The sequence below is a fragment of the Notothenia rossii genome (genome assembly GCF_949606895.1).
Source record: "Notothenia rossii genome assembly, chromosome: 6".
NCBI lineage: Eukaryota > Metazoa > Chordata > Actinopteri > Perciformes > Nototheniidae > Notothenia > Notothenia rossii.
The window spans coordinates 12,374,751-12,394,714 of NC_136909.1; the positions used below are offsets into that span (position 1 = coordinate 12,374,751).

Consider the following 19,964-nt stretch of genomic DNA (forward strand, 5'->3'; position numbering starts at 1 on the left):
TTGCCACAAAAAATCAGACTGATAGTGTATTTAACAAACTTAAACTAGCTTTATTAAATGTCAGGTCTTTGGCAGGAAAAACATTTTAAATCAATGATTTTATCACTGAGCACAATCTCGATTTTATGTTTTTAACGGAAACTTGGATTGAACAAAAATAACAATGCAGCTGTTCTTATCGAATCGAACCCTCCCAACTTTAGTTTTATGAGTCAGGAAAGAATGCATAAGAAGGGAAGTGGAGTCGCTATTTTGTTCGATGATTCCATTCAATGCAGGAAGACATCTTATGGGAACTTTGCTTCTTTTGAATATGTGGCCCTTCAGCTCAAATGCTCCTCTCGAGCTCTGTTCCTAAATATCTATAGACCACCCAAATACTGTGCAAGCTTTTTTGATGACTTTACTGAACTGCTGTCTATAGTGTGTATTGACTTTGACCGTCTAGTCATTGTTGGTAATTTTAACATCCATGTTGATAACCCCCAGGACAGAGGGGCTAAAGAACTGTTTTGTGTTCTTGATAACTATGGACTGACTCAGCATGTGACGGAGCCCACGCACAATAAGGGGCACACTCTGGACTTAATCATCTCAAAGGGTCTGAATATCTCTAAGGTTGTGGTGACTGATGTTGCACTCTCTGACCATTCCTTTGTTTTCTTTGAGAGCTCTATTTCTGTTCACAAAAATATTCAAAAAGAGGTAACCACAAAGCGATATTTAACTGAAAATACTAGGGAAATGTTTACTCAGAATTATTCTTCCACACTTGCCTCTGCTAACATCTCAGTAAATGAGCTAGTAGATCATTTTAATTCAAAAATTAAAAATGTTATAGATGCCATTGCTCCAACTAAGGTGAAGGAAGTGACTGGCAAGAAAATATCTCCATGGAGAAAGGCCATGACCGTGAGAACAGAATAAAGAGAGTGTTGAAAAGCTGAACGCAGGTGGCGAAAAACAAATCTCCAGGTTCACTTGGAAATCTATAAAAGAGAGACTTGGCTTTTATAATTTGGAATTGAAAATTGCCCGACAGTCTTTCTTCTCTGATATCATTGCCAAAAACAAAAACAACGCACGTGCCTTGTTTGCTACCGTCGACAGACTAACAAATCCCCCAGTGTCAGTAGCCTCTGCATTTCTATCCACCAGGGACTTGCCTCCTTCTTCACTGACAAAATTCAGAAAATCAGACAAGCAGTCAGTGCCTCTGTATAAGGTACAGCAAATGTGTTGTCCATGTGTCCACTTAAGATAAATTCAAACACCATGACGCAATTCCATCAGATTAATGATAAAAACCTAGAGGACATTATACAACTTCTGAAATCCCCCTCCTGCTGCCTTGATATTATTCCAACAGGGTTTTTCAAAAAAAAATGTCCTTGCATGGCCTCAGATCTACTTCATATAGTAAACCAGTCTCTTCACTCAGGTGTTTTTCCACTGGCCCTGAAAACTGCAGTCATTAAACCGCTATTAAAAAAGAATAATCTAGATGCTTCAGTAAATGAACAATTACAGGCCCAAATCAAACCTCCCATTTCTAGGTAAAATCATTGAAAAAGTTGTTTTTCAACAGTTGAGTAATGTCTTGAATTTATATAACTGTTTGGATGTGTTCCAGTCAGAATTTCGTCCAAACCACAGCACTGAGACTGCTCTTGTAAAGGTCTTCAATGACATCCACTTAAACACAGACAGTGGCAGAACTTCAGTGTTAGTATTAGATCTCAGCGCCATACTTGCCAACCTTGAGACCTCAGAAATCGGGAGCATTTCCAAAACCACCGCGGGGGGGGGGGAGTGCTAGTGGATCGCCGGAGCTGTATTAGATTAACATTAACATGCTTGTGATTGTAATTGTAAGTGCAATGCCTTGCGGCCTGTAGCACCATCCTTGATGGAGTATATTTGTGGGCTGGACCTGTATTTTACAGGAAAGGAGTGAGCAGAGGTTGGAGTTGTCGATTCATGTTCTGTTTGCTGTGACTGTCTTCCTCACCCTCTCAGACTTTCAGTTGCGCGCGCTACTAAATAGACGCACTACCATGGAAACCAAACAATGGTGTAGCTGTATTAAAGTAGATACAGTCCTGTGTACAGATGTAGCACCTCATTTCAGACTCCAGCTTACAGCTTCCTGCCTACGACCTGCCTAAGACCAGTATCGAGAAATGTTAAGCCCTCCCACTATTTTCCAAGAGGGCGTTGCCAGATTTTCAATTTTAGGTTTTAACCAGGAGATGGTGCTTCATTCACAAATACAGAAAGACTAGTTTCATGGACTTTCAGTTGTTTTTTGAAGAGCATTTGAACACATCAATATTTTAGATCAACTAAAGTATATCTAATCTTGTAATTCAATAATATATAGTCTTTATACATTAAATAATCATAATAATAATGTAAATGTTTACATTACTGTGATGCCCCTGTAGGTTGATCAGTGGAGAGGGTGTGTCTGTGCTGCACTTGCTGCATTGATTGCAGTAACTCAGGACACCTGGGTTTGGTGTCCTGCAGTTCTTAAAAGCCTCTCTGCTCCTCTCTGCAGGCTCCCGGCTCTGATGAGTATATCCAGTGTCTATTTCGACGTGTTTGTGCAAATAAACACCTTTTTCTACCCGTTAATGTGTTGTGTCTCCCTTTTGTTGTGGCTTTCTGAGCCAGGTCGCAACAAATGGGGGCTCGTCCTACGGGTTATTTCAAGAAAGTTTGTGTAGTGCTCAGAGCACATGGCGTCAGTTGAGCAGCTGATTAGTTGATGTGGTCCAGCTGTGTGCTGACTTGATGCTGCTATTTGGGGGACACATCATGTTTTTTGGGTTTCAGGAAGCTTTAGTGTTTGACATGTCGTCAGGTTTTGTGTGCCAATCAGAAGGTAAGATGTTGCTGCTTGTTACGCCTTTGTAAAGAGTTTTCCCCGCTAGGCTTAAGTGGCGTTTCCCCTTGGGTTGCGTCTGTTTGTTTTTTTCATAGTGTTGTGGCGACGTGGTTAGTGTCAGCTGTTTTCGGAAAGCTGTCTCGGGGGCACATCCAGGTGATTTATTGGTTTTACCTGCGTGCAGGTCGCTCCATAACTCCGCCGGGTTCCAGTGCGTAATTACCCGCCGCAAGCCACATGAAGACTAGGTGAGATTAGTAAGATTTTGGTTAGGCAGTTAGGGGGAAAATTCTCTGTTGGGTTTTGTCTTTTGCCCATGCGTGTTGACAGTTTATTACTTTGCTTTCTGATTGGGTGTAGGCAATATATTATGGCTTCTTTGTCGGCGTTTGTGGATGCGCCCTCAGTGTCTTTCTTAGATGATTGCCAGAAGGCGCAGTTGGTCGAAATATCAGAGCGTTATGGAATTGCTGTTGTAGGGAGCAAGCTGAAACAGGAGATTAAGGCTGTCATCGTTTCATCTTTGTTTGAGCAGGGAGTGTTGCAGAAGAGTGAGTCTGGTGCGGCAGGGGTCATGCCGGTTGTGGTTCAGACAGCTGGTTTGACATTCGAGCAGCAAAAGGAGCTTTTGGCCATGCAGTTTAATGAGGAGAGGTTGAAGTTGGAGTTGGGTTTGGAGCAGGAGAAGTTGAGGATGGAGCAGGAGAAGTTGAGGGGTCAGCAGCAGGAGGTAGAGAAGCGTTTAAAGGTGGAGAAGGTGCTGGAGTTGGAAAAGATGAAATGTGAGGTGGAATATGCAAGATTACGGCTGATTGGAGAGGGCAAGCTTGCTCCGGTGGAGGATGGATCTGATCGGTCGGCATCAGGTAATGGCGATATTATTTCTTACTTGCGGTTAGAACAAAAGTTTAATGAGCGTGACCCTGACATTTTTTTTACTCTGTTTGAACGCATAGCCGAGGCAAGAAACTGGTCAGATTTGGACAAAGTGCTGTTACTTCAGCGTGTACTTACTGGGCGAGCACAGGAGGCCTATTCAGCTGTTTGTGGTGAAAATGCTTTGGACTATGCTAGAGTAAAATCAGCAGTGTTAAAGTCATACGAACTGGTTCCTGAAGCGTATCGTCACAAGTTTAGAAGTTGGGTCAAGGGGGATAAGCAGACACACGTGGAGTTTGTCCGTGATTTGACTTCTCATTTTCAGCGGTGGTGCGCGGCAGCAAAGGTTGCCAATTTTGACGGTCTTTGTGAACTCATTGTATTGGAACAATTTAAAGAGGTTATCCCTCAGCGTGTGGCCACTTATGCAAATGAGCAGAAACCTTCCACCGCGCTCAGAGCTGCTGAACTAGCGGACGATTTTGTGTTGACACACAAGGGCAGTTTTACTGAGAAGTGGTCTAGGAGTGACTGGAGACGTGGAGAAGATCGTGGCTATTCCCGCGGTGGTGCAAAGTTTTCACCAGGCTCCTCCCATAGATTTGCAGGTCCGGGGCGATCCCAGGACGCCAGAGTGGGCCAATGTCATTATTGCAGAGAAGAGGGTCATTGGAAGGAGCAGTGTCCGTTGCTGGAACTTGAGGGGAAGCCTCGTTCTTCATCACATGCTCCAGCCATGAGTTGTTCTGCCCTGTTGGTTAAAAAAGGATCGGGCATGGTGCCTGATAAGAAGCTGGTTTGTGCCAACCCGGATGTAGGTTCTGGTTTTGAGCCGTTCATCACGGAAGCCGTTGTATCAGTAGTCGGTAGTGACAAATATGTTCCGATTAAGGTGTTGAGTGACACAGCGGCTAGATACTCATTTATTGTTGAGTCAGTGTTGCCTTTTTCGTCAGAGACAGAAACGGGGGATTTTGTACTGATGAGGGGCATGGAGATGGGCATGATCCCTGTGCCACGGCATACAATAGTGCTGGATTGTGAGCTGGTGCGGGGAGTTGTGTCTATTGGCGCGCGTCCCGCGTTGCCACTTGATGGGATACATATGATTTTGGGCAACGATCTCGCTGGTAGTGCTTTGTGGGCTGGCGTGCCACCGCCTGTTGTGGTTTCCAGGCCGGTGGCATTTGGGGAGCCAGATGAGAGCGGTTTGCCGTTTCCAAATGTGTTTCCAGTTCGTACTGTGACACGTGCACAGAGCCGTGAAATGTCTGCTGACCCACCTGTTTCGGAGTGTAGCAAAAGTAATGTTGTACATGTGGTCTCACTGCCTGATCTCCCTTCGTCGGTGTCAAAGGAGGACTGGGTGAGGAGTCAGAAGGAAGATTCATCTCTTTCTGCTCTGTGGACTGAGTTGTTGCCGGCAGAGAAGGTCAGAGACATAGCCCAGGATTACTTTGTTCAGGGGGACTTGCTGGTGCGTCAGTGGGTGCCCTGTGTTGGTGATCTGAGGGGAATTTTTCAGGTGGTGGTGCCGAGTAGCTTTCGTGATGTGGTATTGCAAACTGCGCATGATAGTGGTGGACATTTGGGGATAAAAAAAAACTATGACCGTGTCCTACGCTATTTTTTTCTGGCCTCGATTGAAGCGCGATGTTGCAAGTTATATTAAAGCATGCCACATATGCATATCACTGGTAAACCAAGTCAGGTGGGGAAGCCTGCGCCCCTCAGTCCCATTCCAGCCCTTGGTCAACCTTTTGAGCATTCGATCATAGATTGTGTGGGGCCGTTGCCTCCATCTAAGTCCGGTTGTGCGTACATGCTTACTATAATGTGCCAGACTACAGGGTATCCTGCAGCGTTTCCCTTGCGCTCCATTTCAGTGAAGCCAGTAGTTAGGGCTCTAACCCAGTTCATCTTCACATTTGGGATTCCACGTGTGATTAAAAAGGGAACAAGGTACCAACTTTACTTCCCATATGTTCAAACAGATCCTACAGCAGCTGGGGGTCAGGCATAACCGTGCGTCGGCCTACCATGCCCAAAGCCAGGGGTGCTAGAGCGGTTTCATCAAACATTGAAGTCCATGCTGCGTGCTTATTGTATAGAGATGGGGAAGGACTGGGAGGAGGGACTTCCATGGCGGATAAAGTCGTTCAGGAAAGTACAGGGTTCAGCCCTAATGATTTGGTCTTTGGGCATACGGTGCGTGGTCTGTTAGCTTTTCTTCAGGATGGCTTGGTTGAGGGTCAACCACCTAAGAATTTAGTGGACTATGTACAGGCCTTTCGTCATCGCCTGTATGTAGCGGGGGAAAAGGGCAAGGACAACGTTGCGGCGGATGCTCTCTCTCGTGCCCCGGTGGGGTAGGAATTCTCTCTGGTTCTGGATATTTGGTGTTGGTGTTTCGGGGATCCCTTTGGGGCCTCCGTCTTAAGGGGGGGGGCTGTGATGCCCCTGTAGGTTAATCAGTGGAGAGGGTGTGTCTGTGCTGCACTTGCTGCATTGATTGCAGTAACTCAGGACACCTGGGTTTGGTGTCCTGCAGTTCTTAAAAGCCTCTCTGCTCCTCTCTGTTCTCTCTCTGCTTTCTCCTGCAGGCTCCCGGCTCTGATGAGTATATCCAGTGTCAATTTTGACGTGTTTGTGCAAATAAACACCTTTTTCTACCCGTTAATGTGTTGTGTCTCCCTTTTGTTGTGGCTTTCTGAGCCAGGTCGCAACAATTACACTTCTTTATTTGTTATGCTCATACTTTTACCTTTACAATCGTTTGATTTAATATGCAGTATATTTTTTGTATATGTTTGTGTTTGCTTCCTCCTGCTCCCTTTCACATACTGTATGATTTATTATTATTATTAATATGAAGATATTATTAAGATAAGATGTTACTTTATTGATTGAACATTTTAGTTTAGAATGTGCTGTGCCACGGCAATTCAGAAGGCTCACAGGTCACATTCCGACCATTATTTAAAACAATAGGTGCTTTCACACCATCTACAGTTTGATTTGTATAGAGGGTGCTCTGTGGCTGAATGGCCAGCGATTAGGTGTGGCGCATTTATCATTAGGTGATCAGAGCTAACTGCCTGCCGTCAGATTTCATTTAAAAAACAGGTCTGATTTTAAGACTATTTCTGCGCTCATAAAGAATGATAAGAATAAGATTAATGCGTATTGAACTGGTTTAATTAATTAGTACAACAATAAAATATTAAAGTCTCCCAGTCCGTGACTTTTCCTGAAAGTGTGTTATGTAGCACCCTATGTTGTTAAAAATTGCATTCTAATAGAGGTATTTGACGGTTTTAGGTAGGCCTATACAAAAACCTCTGGCGGTTCTAGTGTTAAGGTAATTAGGTACAGTAGAAGCCCTTTTTTATCAGTAACGAATTTAGCAGTTAAACATAAAAGTCAACTAACTGAGGGTCACTTGCAATGACAGTGTTGTGTCTAACTGTAAGCTTGTCACTCAGAGTAACCTACAGTTAATTTAGCTGCTGGAGAAGAAAGATCAGGGGGGGAGGGGGGGAGAGAGCTGTGGTTGATGGGCCATTAGTTGTGTAAATACACAGCTGAGAGCTGCCGTTTCATTCAGACTGTTTAAAAAACGGTAACAACAGACTATTTTCTTAGCGGATGCATGCCAATTTAAATCAATACATACAACTATTTTTTAAATCAATAAAAACATTTTCTAAATCCATAAAAGCATTTCAATTAATATTGGGAGTCATGTCGTTACTTTGTTGAGAATGTGGCCATGTAATAAGTGGGATAATTTGCAGCGACTTGTTCCTTATGGGGAAAATAACACCCGGGATCCTGATCTGCCGACGAGGCTCCATTAAAATATAAATATTTTTAGTGAATTACTGAGTTTAGGCACGTTAACGTTTTAATAAAGTTGAATACAGTATATTCATATGTGTCAGTGATTTCATGTAAATTCGGTGAACATAAACATAAATGATCGTGGTGAAGATGATGATTAAATTAGGATTAAAAATCGAGAGCCGGGCTGCATTTCCTCCCGTTCGTTTTTTTTGACTAAACAACATTATTTTGTTAAATAACAATATGGTGATGTTTTGTAAATGATTACATGTCTCTTATTTAGCACAGAGTATGATATCCGTGACATATGGATCTTAACAAAGTTCCGCTGTACATCCAGCGTACTGTATCTGACTTTATTTCACATGAGCTCCAGTGTGGAACCCCACTGCACCCCCTGATGGATCAATGATCCATTACAGCTGGCTTCATTATAATTACATTTATTTATCACGAGGGAGGTCTCAAGTCAAGCTGGAGGTTTTCCCTTGAGCGAGGGCAGATCACGTACCAATCACGGCCCTCGCGTTTCAAACTGTCTGAAATGAAGCGCTACCTCTGTATATCTGATTTTGTCAGAAATCGGGAGAAATATGACCCCGGGAGGAAACCGGGAGAGGGCAATGAAATCAGGAGTCTCCCACGAAAATCGGGAGGGTTAGCAAGTATGCTCAGCGCTGCGTTTGACACTGTTGAACACAACATATTACTAGACCGACTGGAAAACTGTGTGGGACTTTCATCAACAGTTCTAAATTGGTTTGAATCCTACTTAAAGGACGGAGACAACTTTGTTTCTATAGGTAAATACAAATCTGAGTTGACAAATATGACATGTGGGGTTCCTCAAGGCTCCATCTTGGGGCCTCTTCTCTTTAACATCTACATGCTACCACTGGCTCAGATAATGAAAAACAACAAAACAAGTTACCATAGCTATGCGGATGACACACACATTTACATAACCATTTCACCAGGAGATTATTCTCCAATCAAAACACTGAGTAAGTGCATTGAACAAATCAATGACTGGATGTGTCAGAACTTTCTCCAATTAAACAAAGATAAAACTGAGGTAATGGTTTTTGGAGCCAAGGCAGAACGTATAAAAGTAAGCGCTGAGCTTCAGTCTGCAATGTTCAAAACAACAGATAAAGCCAGCAATCTAGGTGTAGTCATGGACTCTGACCTGAGTTTCAACAGTCACGTTAAAACAATTACTAAATCAGCCTACTATCACCTAAAGAATATATTTAGGATTAAAAGACTAATGTCACAGCAGGATTTGGAAAGACTTGACCATCCTTTTATCTTCAGTAGACTCGACTACTTTAATGTTGTCTTTACAGGTCTCACTAAAAAATCTATTAGAAAGCTGCAGCTGATTCAGAACGCTGCTGCTCGAGTCCTCACTGACACCAAGAAAGTGGATCACATCACTCCTGTTCTGAAGTCTTTACACTGGCTTCCTGTGTGTCAAAGAATATATTTCAAAAATACTGCTGCTGGTTTATTAAGCACTGAATGGTTTAGGCCCAAAATACATTTCTGCCCTCCTGCTAAATGATGAACCATCCAGATCTCTCAGTCTTCAGGGACTGGTCAGCTTTCTGTCCACAGAGTCAGAACTAAACATGGTAAAGCAGCATTCAGCTATTATGCTCCAAATTTTCTGGAACAATCCTTTTAAATCCAGGCTGAAGGCTTATCTTTTTGCCGCTGCTTTTAATTGAAACTGAGCGGTTGTGTTGCGTTTTAGGTTAATGAACATTTGGGGCTAGTAACCCCAGGGAATAAGTGTCTGGGGACTTTTTCCTGGCTGGTTTTCACTGTGTATGCTGCTCGGGACGTATGTGCCATACAATCGTACACAGCTCATATTCGGAGGAACCTTAAAGAAAGGCATCAGTAAAGTGGAACTTCTGTGTGAACTATTTATATCTTAAACTGCACTGTAACTTTTTATTCATGTATTTTTTTCTTTTAATGTTTATTTTTTATCTTTGCTTTTTAATGACTGTTTTTAAATGCCTTTTTCTGAATGTCTTTCGTTTTTGTAAAGCACCTTGAATTGCCTTGTGTTGAAAGGTGCTATATAAATAAACGTGCCTTGCCTTGCCTTGCCTTAACCATGACAGTTTCTGCGTTATCAACAGTCAAACTGCCGCTGTTTGTTTCACAAGACTAATCTAACTGTACCCAGCTACTTTCCCTGGTGGAGGAACATCTGTCATAAGACAAGAAAAGTACATCTCAGTATCTTTACATATCACTGTGTATATATTTATAACATAAGGTCAGTTATTGACAGTCACACTTACGGTCAAACTGTGGTGCTGCTGGAGTGTTCTTTCCTTCCTCACAGCACGGGTCAGGAGAGGGATCTGTTTCTTCATGATGTTCCTTGGTAATTGAGAACATTACAGTATGTTTACATTCTATTTTGAACGAGTCATACTATATTAATAATTGTTGGTTAAATAACCTTAAAGAGGTGGAAAAAGACATTTCTTTGTATCAGATACAGCAGGTTGATGAAAAAGTTCTTTGCACTCAGGTTGGACATTGGCATTATTCATAGGTGATCATTTAATAAAAATCAGAATGGGTGCCGTCATGATCAATCATATTACTTAAAACCACATATCCTGTGACACGCACAGGGGAGGGCAGGAAACTGTATAAATACTTATGCTTATGCTATTCTAACCTTAATTTAACTATTTCACATTTCATTATACTTTTTACCAGTGCTGAAAGAAGTACTCAGTAAATATTAATACAAAAGTGTAGAATTTACCAGTAAGTAAAATAGTGTACAATAGTGTGTACCAGAACACTGTAGCTCTTCACTTTATAGAAAAGTATCTCTCAGTATCTCCACAGCAGGTATATATTTATTACATTAAATCAGTTATTAACAGTCACACTTACGTGCTGGAGTTTTCTTTCCTTCCTCACAGCACGGGTCAGGGAAGGAATCTGATACTCCATAATGTTCCTTCGTAATTGAGAACAATATGTTTAATTTTTGAAATCTAATCAATACATGAATCATGCCATATTCACCATACTTAAATATATGACAATATTTCTCTTGTTATTGTATTGTAATTTAATTATTTACCTCCACATCAGGGTTATCCATTGCAGAAACACTCTCAACCATCCCACAAGATTCTTCAAACAGCGTCTCACTGAAAGTGTTGGAAAAGAACTGTGTTACAACATCTAATCTAATGTAGATTCTACACCAGGCACATGCAGAGGATGAGAGGGGATGGGGTTCACCCAGTCCTATGAATCAGTCCCTTAACCGTGACAGTTTTGGCGTTATCAACAGTCAAACTGCCGCTGTCTGTTTCACAGGAGTAATCTAACTGTAGTCTACACCCAGCTACTTTCCCTGGTGGAGGAATCTTTACATATCACTGCGTATATATTTATACCATTAGGTCAGTTATTGACAGTCACACTTACGGTCGGACTGTGGTGCTGCTGGAGTGTTCTTTCCTTCCTCACAGCACGGGTCAGGAGAGGGATCTGTTTCTTCATCATGTTCCTTGGTAATTGAGAACATTACAGTATGTTTACATTCTATTTTGAATGAGTCATACTATATTAACAATAGCTTATGTGACATGTATTTGTAATTGTATTGTCATTTAACGGTTTACCTCCTTATCAGTGTACTCCATTACTGATACACCCTCAGCAATCCCACACTGTCCAGACTATCCAAAGTGTTTACCACTAAAAGTAATAGGAAATAACCAGAGGTGTAAGAAGTAGGCTACTCAGATATTTTACTTAAGTAAAAGTACCATTACTACAATGTAAAAATCCTCTGTAACAAGTAAAAGTCCTTTATTCAAAATGTTACCCTAGTAAAATTACAAAAGACGTCAAAAGATACTTCAATTACAAAACGTGGAAATACTCATTGTGCAGTAAGATCCATTTTCATATTTAAAAATAATTGTATTATAATTAGTAATAATGAATTTATTAATGTCAATTAATGTCAATGTTTCACTTGGTAGAGGTTGGGTTCATTTTGTATATCTTGATACTGCTGGGTGCCCATGATATAATGATACATGATGGTTTATTAGTTTATTTTGTATTTTGTATTATTATTCAACGTCTGCAGAGCAGCTAGTAACTAAAACTGTGAAATACATATTGTTGAGTAAAAAGTTAAAAATTGCCTCCAAAATGAAGTGAAGTAAAGTATATAGTTGCACAAAGGGAAATACTCAAGTGAAGTGCAGGTACCTCAAATACATAGTCGAGTACAGTACTTGAAAACCATTCAACACAACACCTGAACACCAAAGATCAAACAGCATGTGAACTCTGCAGCCTGATAGATTGCTGAAACTAATGAGTTATGCTTCTGTTTGAGACCATAGAAGCCATTATTTAAAAAGCATTTAAATGAAAGACAAATAAATGCTTTCCTACCTTTTGTAGATGAACCATGGTAACACGTAAATCTGTTCTTGTATCCAGAGCTTTCATCTGCAGTGTATAGTAGTATAAAGCTCTGCAAGTACACAGCCCTGCCCTTCTCTGCCAATGCAAGTGCCTATGAGAGGTGTCTCCTTTTATACTGCCTTGGGAAGCCACCTTGCATTTTATTTCCTTGAAAAAGAAACGTATTGTTTGGTATCCTCCCTTTCTGAATAATTATTTTCAGTCAACCCACTCTTGGTCATGATTGTGAAAACAGCTTCTCTCTGAAAACAACAAGAGAGCTTTAATCTCAAGATTCAAAATTCAAAGGTTTATTGTCATAACATCATAACAAACTACGGTGTAATTATGTAATGTATGAAAAACTTAGATCACAAGTTCCTCAACAGTGCAATATTAAAGATGAACCATTTTTTAAATAAAACACAACAATAAAAAATAAATAGCTCAGGTGTAAAATAGTCTTTTGGCCTGTGGGATGAAACTGTCCCTTAGTCTGGTGGTTTTAGTCCTGATGCTGCGGTACCGCCTGCCAGACGGCAGCAGACAGAACAGTTTGTTGCTGGGGTGATGGGGGTCTTTGATACTCTGTGGCCTTTTTTGACTTTTATAGACTGTACTGCTATTAATATTCCAATAAGATGAAATACCATGTGTCTTAGTACTAGTCTGCTTTCGTTTTTGTTGTGTGCAGACTTTATTGTTGGGTATATCTTACAAAGCCAACCAGCGCCCCTGTAGCAAACGCCTTTCACCCATTATCAGGTATCTGTTATGAGGAACTGACAGCAGTATTAAAATGGGTTTCTGAGAATGATTCCGTTAACAAATACATATTAACATCATATGTTCAACAGCGCAAGGAAATTGTTGTCTCCTTCATTACAAAACAATTGGCTTGCACAACACCATCTTACCTAGTTTTTGTAAGTGTGCAAATGAAACATTTTAATTGCAATGTCATTTTCTGTAAATGTCTTGAAAGAAGTGGACTTCTACTTTGCGTCTGAAAAAAGCAAGTTAATGAACATGATCCTAATTCTGTGACATGGCATTATTAACAGGTGAACATTTAAGGAAAATAAAAAGGGTGTTGTCATGATCCTAACTTGCTTAATCACGACCATATTATGCTTTGAGGAGATCTTGCATAAATTAAAGCTAAGGGGATTTCCAACCTCAGATTAAATAGCATTTATTTCCTTTTGAAACCTGATGTAACCAGTTCTAAGGAACGTTATTCAGAACCATATACTATGTGAAACAACAGGAGAGGGGTGAACACTTTTTGAATGTGCTTTAGAAACATTTGAAGTCCCTTCTTTTATGCTACTCCGTTGCACGAGCACAATTACGCAATTTCGTTATTCTTGGTACTTTTCAACCGTTGTAAAAAAGGAATTGGCATTGATAAAGACCAATACATACTAGAATAATTTTTTTATAACCTTCTCCTCCTCCTTTCTACCCAACTGACTAAGTAACTAGCACTCTTACAACAGGATATTTTCTACCAGAGAGGGTGCTTAACCTACTTCTGGGCCTCTCATAACAGTTGAGGGTGAGATACTAGAGCAACCCCTACTAGTGTACTTAGTGTGGGCTGAAATCTCTTTTTTGTGTCTACATATACGCCAGGATCCTGACTCGAGGCTAATCCTGTTGCTGTGGTCGTGTGTCCTGGATCCTCTATCCTGAGTTTTGGATCTGAGTCCTGGACTTCGAGTCGCGGCTGAACCTGTCTCTGCGGTCCTGCCTGACTCATCATACTACTTCCCTGATGGCTCCCACAGGATTGTTGACATCCTCGTGGATTCATCTTCTTATCATAGACACATGCTTTTCCAAACATTTGGTCTTTCCGAACATTTGGTCTGCCTACACTGTAAAATGTATTATCTTTTCGATTTACACACGGCATCTATTGCACGTCTGTCCGTCCTGGGAGAGGGATCCCTCCTCTGTTGCTCTCCCTGAGGTTTCTCCCATGTTCCCCTTTAAACTGCACTCTAAAAACGAATTCAGGTGAACTTTCACCTCCACTTAATTAAATGCATGGTTGCAAGATAAAAATGTGAATTAATTGATTTAGATAAATATTTTAAGTTGCAAACATTAATTTATAAGTTGTGTTGACGTAATAATGTTGGTAATTACATCAACTTAATATTGTGTGTAATTTGAACTCTGATTTCTGCGTTAATTGACTTAAAACAAAATTCAAGTTGTAGTAAGTAATGCAATTGGCTTGATAACTTAATTGTTCTACACCTTGAGTTAAGGATTTCAAGTCCACTCCCACTTAACATGCCTGGACAAGTTCCGACAGTTAAGACAAATAGAAATACTATACAAAGAAAATGTTTAAGGTGAGTGTCATCTTTTGTCATTCAAATAGATACTTGCTGCACTGTATAGGCAAATTGCTGTTTGACCAAAATTAGCAGCCTTTGAACTGTGAATAGTTCTGTGAGAGGATACAAAGTATTAGAGGCTCCTGTGAGAGTAAAAATACTTTGGTTACTATTGTGAAATAACTTTTTATTAAAAATGAATCTCGGTGAAGCAGATCAAGGACATGCTTCTTGAGGTAGGATCGTTATTTAGAGTTGTCATTGAAATGCAAGTTGTTGGCAGTCACCCATTCAGAATATATTCATTTAGGTCATTTCTCTTTTTTTTCCTTTTTCAAAAATAGCACAATACAATTGAAGTACGCAGAGAACTATAGCCATCCGCTGCCTTGTCGTGTACCTTGGAGAAAAGGAAGAGGACATTTTCAAGGAGTTTAGCGACGTTATTAAAAATCTTGAAATAAAATAAAATCCATGGTCACAGGACAAAAGCACATTTTTAAGCATATTGCACTTTTGGCCAGCAACGTTCAGCATGGATAGGTGTTGACAGCAATGGCACGGGAAAAGGATTGTGTACAATTTGAAAAGTGGCTTCTGCTCTTCACTTAACCAGTTCAAATATTGTATGGAACCTGCAAACAAGATGAGAAGGTACACTAAAACTTGCATGGTTTTGATTGACAAAATATTTTACATATTTGGCACTGGTTTTAAATATGCAAAGGCCTCTAACTTCAATGTGATGGCAGCATGTATTTGCTGTGTCCCCATTTCCCATGGTAATATAGATAATGTGTTTATTTATTATTTGTGGGGCAATTTCAATTTGTGTTATTTATCCTTTTTTCAAGATTTAAATGAAGCTCAGTTCAAGCTCTTACAGGAAGACTGGGTGTATATACATTCACTCCGCAGCTGCATATTATCAGCTCATCACAGGCGTTCTTTTTAACCTATTACATTTCACCTCATTCTCCAGGAGCCAATCAACGTGCTGCAGCCAAACTTTAAAATGGTTCTCCTCTCTCCTGCAGTCAGCTGTGATTTCAGGTGTTCATGCACCTTATCATATGGCATGTGTCAATAAATGTTCAAACAAAATGAATTCTCTCCTGATTGAAACATCATGTGTTGAAATAAACAACTGTAGTTCAAAATAAAAAGTGAATTGTTTAATATTTTTGTTGTGGAATCAATTAATTTCTTTCTTTAAAAGGCAAAAACATGAAAAAGCTAAGAAAAAAAACTATTGAATACAATATATTTGGAGCAACTTAATTTATAAATGGTTGTCAACTTAAAAACGTGTGTTCACAATGATGGTAATTAAGTACATACAACTTGAAATTCCTTTTAAATCATGTGGTAAAACTAGTCGGAACAACTTAATCTTTTGAGTAATCAACTTCAAAACTTGTGTTTATAATACCAATTATTAAGTAAGTGGTAATTAAAAACACCTGATTGTAGAGGAAAAGCCTTCTCCCCTAACTCAAATAACTTTGTTGCTTTAAGACAATTTCATTAGAAGTTGTCTTAACTCAATAAACATTGATGCAAACTGTTGCGTTGATTTTCTTTGTTGAGCCAAGGCATTTGTTTTGAGAGTGGGTTTTCTCTGGAAGTTTTTCCTTGTACGATGTGAAGGTCTAAGGACAGAGGGTGTCGTATTGTCATACTGATATTCTGTACAAACTGTGAAGTCCGTTGAGGCAAATGTAACATTTGTGATATTGGCCTATATAAATAAACATTGATTGATTGATTGATTGATTGATTGATTAAATGATTGATTGATTGATTGATTGATTGATTGATTGATTGATTGATTGATTGATTGATTGATTGATTGATTGATTGATTGATTGATTGATTGATGTGAACTGGTTCCCCTGTGGGAGCTACGTTACTCTGCAGGCCAGTTAATTCCCTAATTCTTGTGATGGTGCCACGACTAAATATCTAATAAAGGATATCGGTATTCCTTGGTGGAAGGACAAAGCGACAAAGGCTTTCGTGACTCACTTACTTTTCCTTCCTGTGCTTACCATGTGTATTTGCTGAGACTGTTCCTTACATCAAATCAGAAGACTTGTCTCAGCTTCACTTGCTTCCTTCTGTTCCTGGAAGCAAAGCCAGTTCACCATAGTTTGGAGCTTTTGAAGTGCCAACCATGGTACAGATAGGGAATGGATGGTGAAGCAGGGTCAGCAGAACCATTCAGATCGAATGGGTCGGATTACTTGTGTTATTGGAAGGGGCCTGCCCTCCAATCAGGATTCAGAGTGCTTCATTCTGTACCTTGACCTACTGCTATCAATGCACTTTGAATACAGATTATTTTGTTTGTCTAATTTAAGACCATAAATTAATGTAGCGAATATGGTCTTCTAGTCTAAGCGAGCCTGGTTATGAATGAAAGGCAGTCATTGATGTACAGTATGGAGGGGTAAGGTTATGTGAAGTCTTGTCAATCATTAAAAGCACTTTAAAATCAATTCTGCAAGACACCGGTAACCAGTACAGTGATGCCAGCAGAGGGGAAATGGGATCTCTGTTTTGTTTTTTATATCCTGACTGCAGCATTCGGAATGAATTACATTTATTTAAAAGATGTTTTAAGGGGGACAAGTAAAAAGAGAATTGCAATAATCCCAGCCACTGCGAATCAAAGCATGTAAAACCATTTCAGCATCATTCTGAGTGGCAACTGTTCTAATCCTGGCAATCTTTCTCAGTTGGAAACATTTCGTTTTTGCAACCTTGTTAAAATGGATTAGAAAATTAGGATCACAGTCTAAAATGACCCCCAGATTTGTCTGAAGGGGGATTCGACTGAACCGTATTTGAACTGCAGCCACCAGCGCTTCATTCTTTAACTTAACCTACTGCTACCAAGGCACTGTGAATACAGCATTTGTTGTCCGTCAAACTTACAGTAAGACAAGTTAATGTAGCGAATATTGTCTCACTTCAATCTTACATTTTTACAGAGAACTCTGGGCCAGTAAACAACCTGCCGAGACTCAAGGAGGACACTAATCGGCAACTGACCAATATATGGTCCAGACTATATCCTGCCCTCTTAAAGGCCAGTATCACATGATCAAGATGACCTCAGAGGACACAACAGCACAATTCAAAACGATTGCAAGCTTGTTTTGACATGCATAGTTTGATGCAGGAACTACAGCTGCTGGGTAATCAGGTTTCTGTCTTCTGCAAGACAAACTTCCTTGTATTCAAGGAAGGATTCTTCAGGTTTGGCATCCGCATTCTAGGCAGTCTCACACGCTAAAGGAACTTTATCAAGCCAGAGGCATGTGCAATAAAAGCCATCTCTCAGTTATCATCACATTGCTGACATTCTTTTAAACAAATTGTTCACATGGTCTGCATCAACCGTTCAATGATTGTATTTGACTTACTTGTGTGTGGAGCTGTTGCGGTTCGCCTGTTTTTATTAAGAACTTGCGCTGAGCTTCATTTCAATCTTGAGAAAAAAAAGATAAATAACACAAATTTAAATTTCCCCACAAATAATAAATAAACACATTAGCCATATTACCATGGGAAATGGGGACACAGCAAATACATGCTGCCATCACATCGAAGTTAGAGGCCTTTGCATATTTAAAACCAGAGCCAAATATGTAAAATCTGTAAAGTTTTGTAAAACTACAGAAACAAACTCTCAATGGCCACCAATCTGCAGATCACACACATCAATTTTACAAAAGATGTAACAAAGATGTTTACACTGCCGACAGTCATTATTTCAAACAGTATGAACACATTTAACGCAGAATGCTTGCTCATTCATTTGTTTCCCTCGACCACGATGGTTGCCATCGTATGGTCAGATCCTGGGGTGGACCGGTCACTGATGAAGGCGATATTCATGTCCTTTTGAAGCACATTAAATAATAGGTTAGCGCATAAGAGATAATGAATTAGGTAACTGCATACTTTTTAAACTGTAACTCTTAGCTAATTCAGAGCCATTATTACCAGCTGCTAAAGCAACGCTGGCATTGTTTTCACCTATTGAGTCTGCATGTGTGTGTCATCATGGCAATGTGGTCCTGAAGACACACAGAAGTGCTTTTGAGTACTTTGCCCAGTGCTTAAATGCATGTGGACAGATTTTGTCAATCACAACCGTGCAAGTTTTAGTGTATCTTCTCATCTTGTTTGCAGGTTCCATACAATATTTGAACTGGTTAAGTGAAGAGCAGAAGCCACTTCTCAAATTGTACACAATCCTTTTCCCATGCCATTGCTGTCAACACCTATCCATGCTGAACGTTGCTAAGATATTATGAATTGGGGTGTGGCCCAAAGTGCAATATGCTTCAAAATGTAACTGACAGAGAGCAGTGCTTTTGCCACTGCCCGTGGATTTTATTTTATTTCAAGATTTTGAATTACGTCGCTAAACTCCTTGAAAAGGTCCTCTTCCTTTTCTCCAAGGCACACGACAAGGCAGCGGATGGCTATAGTTCTCTGCGTACTTCAATTGTATTGTGCTATTTTTGAAAAAGGAAAAAAAAGAGAAATTACCAAAATTAATAGATTCTGAATGGGTGACTTCCAACAACTTGCATTTCAATGACAACTCTAAATAACGATCCTACCTCAAGAAGCATGTCCTTGATCTGCTTCACCGAGATTCATTTTTAATAAAAAGCGATATCACAATACTAACCAAAGTATTTTTACTCTCACAGTAGCCTCTACTACTTTGTACCCTCTCACATAACTAATTTTGGTCAAACAGCAATTTGCCTATACAGTGCAGCAAGTATCTATTTGAATGACAAAAGATGACACTCACCTTAAAATGTGCTTTGTATAGTATTTCTATTTGTCTTAACTGTCGGAACTTGTCCAGGCATGTTAAGTGGGAGTGGACTTGAAATCCTTAACTCAAGGTGTAGAACAATTAAGTTATCAAGCCAATTGCATTACTTACTACAACTTGAATTTTGTTTTGAGTCAATTAACGCAGAAATACGAGTTTAAATTACACACAATATTAAGTTGATGTAATTACCAACATTATTACGTCAACACAACTTATAAATGTAAATATAATGTTTGCAACTTAAAATGTTTATCTAAATCAATTATCTCCCATTTTTAACTTGCATTTAATTAAGTGGAGGTGAAAGGTCGCCTGAATTAGTTTTTAGAGTGTATGCTCAAAGTTACATCAAAATGGTTATCATGTTTTTAGAAAAGCGCTATGTCATGTATTATATTATTATTTTTATTATTATCAGAAGAAAATACAATTTTATATATATATAGTGTATATATATTTGTAAATGTTCTATTATTTATTATATCATTAATAATTAATTATTATATTGTATAGATTAAATTACATCAAATCACCTCTTGTGAGCACCACGTTGTATATGAGGAAAATTATAGCCAGTTTATGAAGTCTAATCAAATAGTCACAAGAAGTTTACTTAACAAAATTACCATGTCGATAGCTAGAA

The 19,964-nt window shown here is 39.7% G+C and overlaps 2 protein-coding genes across 2 annotated transcripts in view; one reads left to right on the plus strand and one right to left on the minus strand.

Annotated features, from left to right (window-relative positions):
* Positions 1-11,153, minus strand: part of LOC307042338 (up-regulator of cell proliferation-like) — a 28,941-nt gene extending 17,788 nt beyond the window's left edge. The window contains exon 1 of the mRNA XM_079686170.1: positions 11,099-11,153. The gene's annotated coding sequence lies outside the window, so the exon portion shown is untranslated. The remainder of the gene's footprint in view (positions 1-11,098) is intronic.
* The window catches only part of LOC307042949 (peroxisomal membrane protein 2-like), a gene marked incomplete at its 5' end in the record, with an annotated part of 114,739 nt that overhangs the window by 42,661 nt on the left and 52,114 nt on the right, over positions 1-19,964 (plus strand). The gene's annotated exons all lie outside the window — the stretch shown is intronic.